This window comes from Pelodiscus sinensis, chromosome 21, assembly GCF_049634645.1.
Source record: "Pelodiscus sinensis isolate JC-2024 chromosome 21, ASM4963464v1, whole genome shotgun sequence".
Lineage (NCBI taxonomy): Eukaryota > Metazoa > Chordata > Testudines > Trionychidae > Pelodiscus > Pelodiscus sinensis.
In genome coordinates this window covers 17367899-17377449 of record NC_134731.1, presented here as the reverse complement: position 1 = coordinate 17377449, position 9551 = coordinate 17367899, and the positions used below count along the sequence as shown (strand labels likewise).

Here is a 9551-nt window from a genome sequence, read left to right as displayed (position 1 = left end):
TGGGATTTTTAGGGGATCATGTCCCAACCCCTGCTCCAGCCAGGTTCATGCTTGGCCTTGGGTCCCTCCTTGTTCTCCTGGAGCAGCTGGGGGTGCAAGTCCTCATGGAAGGCCCTGCTCACATCCCTTTGGGGCAGAAGGAGCTGAGGGCAAGCAAGGTTCCCTCTAAGCTGCACAATGACACTACCCTCAGCTGCTTAGTGAGCCCTGCCCAGGGGCTCAGGGCTGCCACGCATGGGGCTGCCTGGCTGGGGGAGGGGGCACTTCTCTCTCAGCTGTAGCAGCATCAACCTGCTGAGGAGAGAGCAGCGAGCCTCTCCCAGCCAGTAGGGAGGGGACGTGTCCCTACCTCGCTGCTCTGTCCTCGGCAGGGAGCTGCTGCTGTAGCTAAGGGAGAAGTGCCCCCTTCCCCAGCCAGGCAGCTCCATGTGCAGCAGCCTTGAGCACCTGGTCAGGGCTCATTAAGCAGCTGCAGGGCCGTGCTGCCGCGCAGCTTAGAGGGGACCTTGTCTGAGGGGCTGGCTCTAGCTCCTGTCCCCCAGTGTCTCCAGCAGAGGGACATGAAGGAGAAAGACTCCTAGCCCAGGAAAGTTGGGAGCTGACAGCAGAATGGAGCCCCCTCGTCTTCCTTCCACTGGAGAGCACAAGTCCTTAAACTGGAGAACTTGGGGGCTTCCCTGCAACTGTCCATCAGTGTCCCAGCCATGGGCATCAGCCGGTTGGCCAGGGAGGGGATTTCCCATCTCCACAAGCTGCCGCTATGCCAGAGAAAAGGAAACCCAGCTGGGAAACGGGACCCAATAGAAAAGTGATACTGCCAGAAGCCAGGCAACTGGACCGCTGCAGAAATGATCCTCCTCCCACCTGATATGGTCCCCCCATGGGGTAATGGGAGCCCTGTCGAAACTCGCCAAAGCCTCTGAGACTGACCCCAGCTGGGGATGAGTTTATCTCACTTCTCCATTTAGGGTCAACCCCCGCCCCCTTCCCAGGATACTCCACCCACCACAGGGAGTCCAGCTATTCTATGGTGCCAGAGATGCAACCCACTGGGAATGGAAAAACACGGCCTCCAAACCAGATAGAGAAATCTGAAAACGAGAAGCTGGTAAGGAGCAGCTGTCGTAGGGAGGCGGAGGGGGTGGAGGCAGGAGCTCCTCCTATAATGGGAGGGGTCTGACACTGGAAATCATTAGAGAGGAAGATGAATCCACCGCAAGGTGCCAGTTGCCATTAACCATCCCTGGGTCTGTCTACACTGCCACCCTAGTTCGAACTAGGGAGGCTAATGTAGGCATTTGAAGTTGCAAATGAAGCCCAGGATTTAAATATCCCCGGCTTCATTTGCATCTTTCCGGGCGCCGCCATTTTTAAATCCCTGTTAGTGTGGACTCCGTGCCCGCGGCTACACACGGTACAGAGAAGGTCGTTTGAATTAGGCTCTCTAATTCGAACTACCGTTATTCCTCGTGGAATGAGGTGTACCAGTAGTGCGAATTAGAGAGCCTAATTCGAACTACTTACTCCGTGCCGCATGTAGCCGCGGGCATGGAGTCCGCACTAATGGGGATTTAAAAATAGTGGTGCCCAGCAAGATGCAAATGAAGCCCGGGATATTTAAATCCCAGGCTTCATTTGCAACTTCAAATGCCTACATTAGCCACCCTAGTTCGAACTAGGGTGGCAGTGTAGACAGACCCCCTGATTCATGGAGGCAGCCAAGTCTCTGACACACCCTTGTCCTCTTGAGGCAGGAGGACATCATGGTCAGGGTCACGCGCCAGCTCCACTCCATCTGATCCTGTCGCCAGGTGCCCAAGGCTCAGCAGGGCTGCACCTTTCAGGGTGCCTCTGATGGGATGTAGAAACCCCACTGGGCCAGGAGGGTTTAGAAATCCGGCTTGGGCCACTGGGATCCCGCCCCACGGCCCCTGCAGAACCTGCTCCAGTAGGGAGGATCCAAGGGCTGGGTAGCAGCCTGGCAGGTGACCAAAGAGCAGAAATGATCCCGCTCCCAGGCAGGAGAAAGGAACCCTGGTCAGCAGACTGGTAGAGTGTCATCCAGACAAAAGACAGGACTATGCAGCACTTTAAAGACTAACAAGATGGTTTATTAGGTGATGAGCTTTCGTGGGCCAGACCCACTTCCTCAGATCAAATAGTGGAAGAAAATTGTCACAACCATATATACCAAAGGGATACAATCAAAAAAATGAACACATGTGAAATTGACAAATCAAATTTTAGAACAGAGTGGGGGTGAGGAGGGAAGGTTAGTGTCTGTCAGGTAATGACATAGGGGTGATAATAGGGGAAGTGTCTGTGAGGGGTGATAATTGGGGAAGCTATCTTTGTAATGGGTGAGAGAATTAGAGTCTTTGTGTGACGGGGCAAACTGCCCCCGCCCCGCGGAAACAGATCTGCCCCGCGCCGAGCCAGCGGTCGTGCTCTCGCTCCTGGGAGCTCACCAGGAGACGCGAGCGGCGTGCAGCCCCTGTACGGCTACTGCTGCACAGCTGAGTGGTGTGGGAGGGGCGGGCAGAGCGAACGCCGGAGGGCATGACGGGGCGGCCAGTGACGTCCCGCCGGCAAAGCACCAGTGCGGCGTTTGAAAGGGAGGCGGCAGCAGCCGGAGGGGAGGAGGGGCAGGGAGGCGGCCCAGCAGCACGGCAGACCCCTGCAGAGAAGCGAGCCAGTCAGGGCTGCGACCAAACGGGGTGAGGATTGCGGAGTAGGAAGCAGCCCAGGACAGGGTGTGGAGCCAGTGAGCCGGCGAGTTTCGGGCGCTAGCCCCGCTGGCTGGACAGGGGCGACCAAACCTGTCCTTAGGGTCCTGGGCTGGGGCCCGTGAGAGAGGGTGGGCCCAGGCCCCCCTACCCCGCACTCTGGTGTCAGGCACGGAACGGGGCCGCAGGCATCAGGAAGGGGAACAGCGAGCGGGACGAGAAACTGAGGCAACAACCGGGGAGAGGACACACGCGGGTGGCTGAGCCCATGCCCGATCAGAGCGTCTCAGCACCCCACGCACACACTTTGTTGAGACCCATACATAAAGTGTCACATTTAAGCATGAATGATAATTCTGAAGCTTCTTGTTGAAGTCTGGAGTTAAAGTCTCTCTGAAGCAATATGCATGTTTTAAGGTCATTGGGGGAAAGGTCAGTCTGGCTGAAATGGCAGGCAACAGCTTTCTCTCTGTGAGAGAGTCTTATGTCTGTTTTGTGGGCATTGATTCTTTGGCGAAGTGTCTTAAGTTTGTCCAATGTACATACAGACGGACACTTCAGGCACATGATGGCATACATTATATTTCTGGATGAACAGGAATATGTGTTCTTGATCTTCTAATAGGCATGGTTAGGTCCGATAATGGTGTCAGCAGAGTAAATATGTGGACAAAGCTGGCACCAGGGTTTGTTGCAAGGGAAGTGCCAGGGTTGGTATTAGTGTGGTATGTCCTGTGGTTGTAGTTAAGAATCATCCTGAGGTTAGGTGGTTGTTTATAGGAGACTATGGGCTGTCTCCCAGGGACAGTCCCAGCAAGGGGTGCAGAAGCCAACAAACCAAATCCCTGACAGTGTTATGCTTATAAGAAGCACACGGGATCTTTTTCAGGGGAAAAGGCCAATACATTGTGTTTATTGAGAATACAGTAGAGAAGCAGTTAGCATGCGCTTCATAAAGACACTTGCACACACACACACACACACACACACACACACACACAGGTCCTGCAGATGGTGCATAGTTACCAGTCCATGGTGGCTCAAGTCAGACTCACTGGTCAGGCCTGGCTGACTGAACGAGGAGTCGGGTTCCTCTGAGACTCCTCTGAGGCTCGGTTTGCAGGATTGAACCCAGCGTCCCATGGCCAGAGCCCCCCCTTCTTATACATGTCAGTTCCCATTGGTGTCTGTGGATACAGTGTCATGCTGCCCTCATCAACCCTTAGGAGGTGTTAATCTGTTTTCAGAGTTCTCCTTTGATGGGGATTGTCAGGCTGCCCATCGGTGTCTCTCACTCTTGGGGAGAGTGTCTCCAAGGTTGTCAATGCTGCCAATTTAATTCAGCCTCAAGACACAAAGGCTGTTTCCTCCTTATCTTCAAAGTTTCCACTTCTTCTTGATCACCTGGGCATCTGTGATGGCGTTCACTCACACCTCCTCACACCTCCTCACACCTGTGATGGCGTTCACTCACACCTCCTCACACCTGTGATGGCGTTCACTCACACCTCTTCACACCTCCTCACACCTGTGATGGTGTTCACTCACACCTCCTCACACCTCCTCACACCTGTGATGGCGTTCACTCACACCTCCTCACACCTGTGATGGTGTTCACTCACACCTCCTCACACCTGTGATGGCGTTCACTCACACCTCCTCACACCTGTGATGGTGTTCACTCACACCTCCTCACACCTGTGATGGCATTCTCTCACACCACACAATTATACAGAGCTTCAGACAAGATCAACAGTTACTAGAAGACACAGCTTAGTTTGTGATGCAGATATGAGGTACAACTTAATTTGCAATGCTGACTGGGAGCAAGGTCTTAGAGTAACATTATCTAATCATGAATAGTAAGAGAGGGTATGTCTACATTACCCCGCTAGTTCGAACTAGCGGGGTAATGTAGGCATACCGCACTTGCAAATGAAGCCAGCTTTTCCGGAAAAGCAGCCTGCCAATGTAGACGCTCCTTTTCCGGAAAAACTGAAAACGGAATAGTATTCCGTTTTAAGCAGTTCCGGAAATTCATGCCAGTGTAGACACAGCCACGGTGACCCTATTAGTGGCCCTCATGCACTCGCTTTTGGGGTGGGACCCCCAGTGTGAGAAACACTGCACTAGGAGATTCCTCTACCTCCCCAAGATCCAACGCAGCCAGCAGGTCCTGGCAGACCCCTTCCCACAACTTCCACAGAAATGGTTGTAGATTCTCAGGGAAGCTTTTCATATTTCTAATCTCTGTCTGGATGGAGACTGGAGAACTAAAAAGGAGGCCCTGGCCAGGAAAACCCAGGCGCACGGTGTGCCTGTCAGACATCAGCATTCCTGGCATTAAGTGGTCTTCCTTGTACAAAGAAACCTGTTACTGACCCAGGAACAAAAATATTGTGTCTACAGACACTTGTAAGAGCCAGAATTGATACAACTTCTGCTAACTCTGTAGCCTCCTGCCGCACACTGCCTCCTCCTTACTTTCCTGGAATAGCAAAAAGGAAACTTGGCCTCCGAGAGATGCTAAGTCAATGCAAAGTTCTTCATCCTGGGAGCACAGCCAAGCTCAGGAGGACCTACATCAGGAGCCAAATAAAAAAGTCATGAGACTGCTTAAAATAATGAGATTAAAGAGAAATAAACAAATAATTCATTTGGGGTTTTCATGGGCCTTTGCTTTCTGAGCTTTAGGGACCCACTTGGGTTGTGTTTTCAGCCTTTTCTCTGCAAATCTGAGGACCTGAAACACTTTTTTCATGAAAGCCGAGGCTACGTCTACATTCCAGAGCCTGTGTTGGCTTAGCTGTGCCAGCAGAGCCCGTCGCTTCGATGCTGCTGACACGCACAGAAGGAGTTTTCTGTTTGACGTGTTCCACACCATAACTCTGATGGGATTTCAGTGGAAGGAGCCCAGTGAAGGAAACACTGAAACCCTCAGCAGCCTCCATCACCCTGGGACTGCAGGTAGAAAAGGGGCCAAATTCAGACTTGGTATTAGTAAAAAACAAAATACAGGACTATGTAGCACTTTAAAGACTAACAAGATGGTTTATTAGATGATGAGCTTTCGTGGACCAGACCCACTTCCTCAAATCAAATAGTGGAAAAAAATTTTCACAACCATATATACCAAAGGATACAATTAAAAAAAATGAACACATATGAAAAGGACAAATCAAATTTCAGAACAGAAGGGGGATGGGGGGGAAGGTAAATGTCTGTGAGCTAATGATATTAGAGGTGATAATTGAGGAAGCTATCTTTGTAATGGGTAAGATAATTAATGTCTTTGTTTAAACTTAGGCGTAAAGTGCCGAATTTAAGTATGAATGACAGTTCAGAGGATTCTCTTTCAAGTGTGGTCTGAAAAGGTCTTTGAAGCAGGATGCAGGTAATCAAGTCATTGAGACAATGTCCTTTCTGGTTGAAATGGCAAGGAACAGTGTTTTCTGTGTGATCCTGTCTAATATCTGTTTTGTGGGCATTGACTCTTTGGCGAAGTGTCTGAGACGTCTGTCCAATGTACATAGCAGACAGACACTTTCGGAACATGATGGCATAAATTATATTTCTGCATACTGTTCTCTGTCACAGGCTGGGCCAGGCAGGCTGTGGATCCCGTCACACACTCTAGCTGAGGTCATAGGAGTGGGGCTTCAAGTGAAAGGGGGCTGGAGGGCTAGCCTTTGCAAGTCAGGATTCCCCCACCATCTATGACCCACACAGGCTATGTCTACACTGCAGCACTATTTCAGGATACTGGAGGTATCCAAAATAGCTATTCTGCATCTTTTGAGCACACCTGTTATTTTGAAATGTAATGGGCACGCTATTCTGACATCCCTGTAAACCTCATTCCATGAGGAGTAAGGGACATTTCAGAACTGTGCTCTGTTTTGAAATGTGCTGTGTAGACAGCACCACATTTCAAAATAAACTATTTCGAAATTGACTCGAAATAAGTACGCAATTTGTGTAGCTCACATTGCATAGCTTATTTTGAGCTCCTGGTGCACTGTAGACGCACTCAGAGTGCCCAGTTGGTATAGGGTTTTGGCGGGGAGGAGGGCAATACTATGAGAAGCAATTAACCAACAGGTAGTGCAATACACTTCCCTCATCCACCTTTTAACTTGATACATTCTAGTCTAGTCTAGTCTAGTTAGTTTCTTACACCGCACACCTCTGGTCTTTTCAGCCAGCCTCCTCATTTTGCTCTTTGGCTGGTAAATTCCTGATCTGGAACACACCGGGTAAATGCCAAAGGGCATGACGATGCTGTTTACACCCTGCATGAAGCTTACACTCCCCCTTACATCACCGCTGCATTTGGCCCAGAGCCTCGGGTTGAACTGTGAAAAGGTTGCTCATTCCTCATTACCTGGGATTAGCCTGACGCTTTCTGCATTTGCCATTTCAGATGCCTTCTCCTATGTGAAAAACTCTAAAAATCCCTCTCCCTCAGACACAGTGAGCCATGGCAGGATGAGGCGGGGGCTTGATGAATACCTGTGTTGAGCAAGATCGATGGCCAGTCCTTCCTTTCACTGCTTTCTCCACATCTAGTCTGAAGCTGATAAGAGTTCTAGTAGCTCTCATGTAACGAAGTAGCTGCTAAGATTGTCAATTAACAGCCGCTGCAGGGACGGGTTTTGTGGTGTTCACTGGAAACCACATGCAGTGCCTCTTGGCCACTGGACAGTAAGAATTTCCTTGGTTGACCTAGGCTGGTTTGGTGAGAGGCTCTCTTGCCAGTGCCCAGTTCTCTGGTGGCAGCCAGTCCCCCTGCCTCCAATTTTCTGTCCCTGTAAAAAACAAAACACCCTTATTCCAAAGGAAAACGCCCCAGGGGGAGCTGCCCTGTAGACTGAGGTGCTTTCCTTGTGATGGGTGTGTTGTACAGATCAGTAGGACCTTGGAACCTGGGGACTATGCTTGTTATAACTCAGGTAACATGGTCACTCCTGGGTGGGTTGTTAGCAGCAAGGACTGAACTGGAGACCACGAGATCTGAATGCACAAGCTGCCACTGTCAGAGCAAAAAGACACTTTTCTCTTAGCTGCGCTCCCCTCCCCTCCCCACGGGCTCATTGAGCCCTAGTTGGCCACACTAGAGGGGGGCAGAAGAACACCCCAAGCTTATTCTTCATAACTCAGCTCATTTTCCTCGTCATCAGAAACGTGGAATCAAATTCAGACCCAGCATCAGGAAGTGCAGCTCAACCATGAACTCTTACTGGGATGATGTGGTGCACAGAGGCCTCAAGCAAGCTACTAAGTGCTGTATGGCAAGAGACAGTCGCTGGCTCAATTGACACAGGATGAGAAGAACAACACAGATGACAGTAGACATGCCATCAGGCATGGTTCCACAAACATGCTGTTAACAATATGGAAAATCTGTTTTTGTGGTGTGACGGGGTTGGGCCAGATGTCCACAAGAAAGTAATCAAAATCAGGTAGATTAGCCCCATGTTAAACAAGTCCCTGTTTCCCTGGTAACCAACCAAGGTCTACCCCAGGTTAATTAAGACACCTGGAGTCAATCAAGAACCTGCTAGAGCTAGTTGTGACAGTTAGGATTGATTGGCCACACCTGGCGTCAGTCAAGGACTGACTGGCCCTGTTTAAAAGCCTCCCATTTAGTCAGTTTAGTGGTATGTCAGGAGTGGCTGGAAGAAGAGATGCTGCAGGAGAGCAGGAACTGTAGAGACATTGTTGGGTGCCAGGAGGGCTCTGGTTATGCGACCTCCAAGTGTTACCAAACACTGCAATGTCATCCCTCAGTGTGTCCGTCAAGTTCTGTGTTTCTGTTGCCGGTTGCCTGACAGCATGTGGGTGAGTATGTAGCATTGCTAATGGAACATAGCTAGCAATATCTTTTAAAGCATAGGTGTCTTGGCATTTAGTCACCAATGCCACAGGTGATGGGCCTCACCCGTTTTCCCCTTCCACGTGCAGTCTAGATCTATGGTGCTTTGTCTGCTGAGCCAAGCTGTACATTTGTTTACAAGTACCAGCTGAGAGGCAGAGAGTTCTTGTAGGACTTCCTTGTCACCGCTTTTAGGCTATGTCTACACTCGCGGCTTCTTGTGCAAGAACATCTTGCGCAAGGGTTCTTGTGCAAGAAGTCTTGCGCAAGAAAATGCCCACACTGCCATGTGTGCACTGTGCTTTTGTGCAAGAGCGCCCATGGCAGTGTGGACACTCTCTTGCGCAAGAAAGCTCAGGTGGACACTTTAGACATAGGGCTTTCTTGCACAAGAAATCCCTGCCGAGCATCCACACTGCCCGCTTGCGCAAGAACTCCTGCACAAGAGGGCTTACACCTGTTAAAAAAGAGCATAGCTCTTGTGCAAGAAGACCTCTCTTACCACGCTGTACTGTAAATTTCCTTGTGCAAGAGCGGGCGGACAATGTGGACACTCTGCAGATTCTTGCACAAGAATGACCATACTTGCTCAAGAAGACGCAAGTGTAGACATAGCCTTAGTCTGTGCCCAGCCTGTCCCATGTCCAGTCTCCTGCTGCGCCCAAGCATGGATGCTTCTTAGGAAGATGAGAGGGGAAAAAGCCAAACCACCCAAAATATAGCTGTTCAAAAGGCAGGGGAGAGGAATTCCTGCCTAACACCTTATGAGGGACCAACTGAAGCCCTCAGACTTGATTGTCATCACTGTCCTTACGCAAGCGGCTGAAGTAACTGCAGGTGATTGGGTTCCCCCATGGCCCATGAAGGAAGTGGATAAAGAGCGGCCAGAACTTTGACACACAGACAGGCTGTAGAATTACTGCTTTAAGGTGTGGTCTTTCAGAAAGACC

General features: G+C 50.4%; 1 long non-coding RNA gene across 2 annotated transcripts; it reads left to right on the top strand.

Moving 5' to 3' along the window:
• The first annotated feature begins 442 nt into the window (after positions 1–442).
• On the top strand, positions 443–8196 carry LOC112547200 (uncharacterized). 2 transcript variants are annotated; one of them, XR_003090955.2, is made up of 4 exons: positions 443–1108; positions 6033–6120; positions 7150–7430; positions 7907–8196. It is a non-coding gene; the product is annotated as an uncharacterized LOC112547200 (long non-coding RNA). The 2 variants fall into 2 exon arrangements; XR_012897127.1 differs by lacking the exon at positions 443–1108 and adding an exon at positions 4422–5693.
• Positions 8197–9551: the final 1355 nt, after the last annotated feature.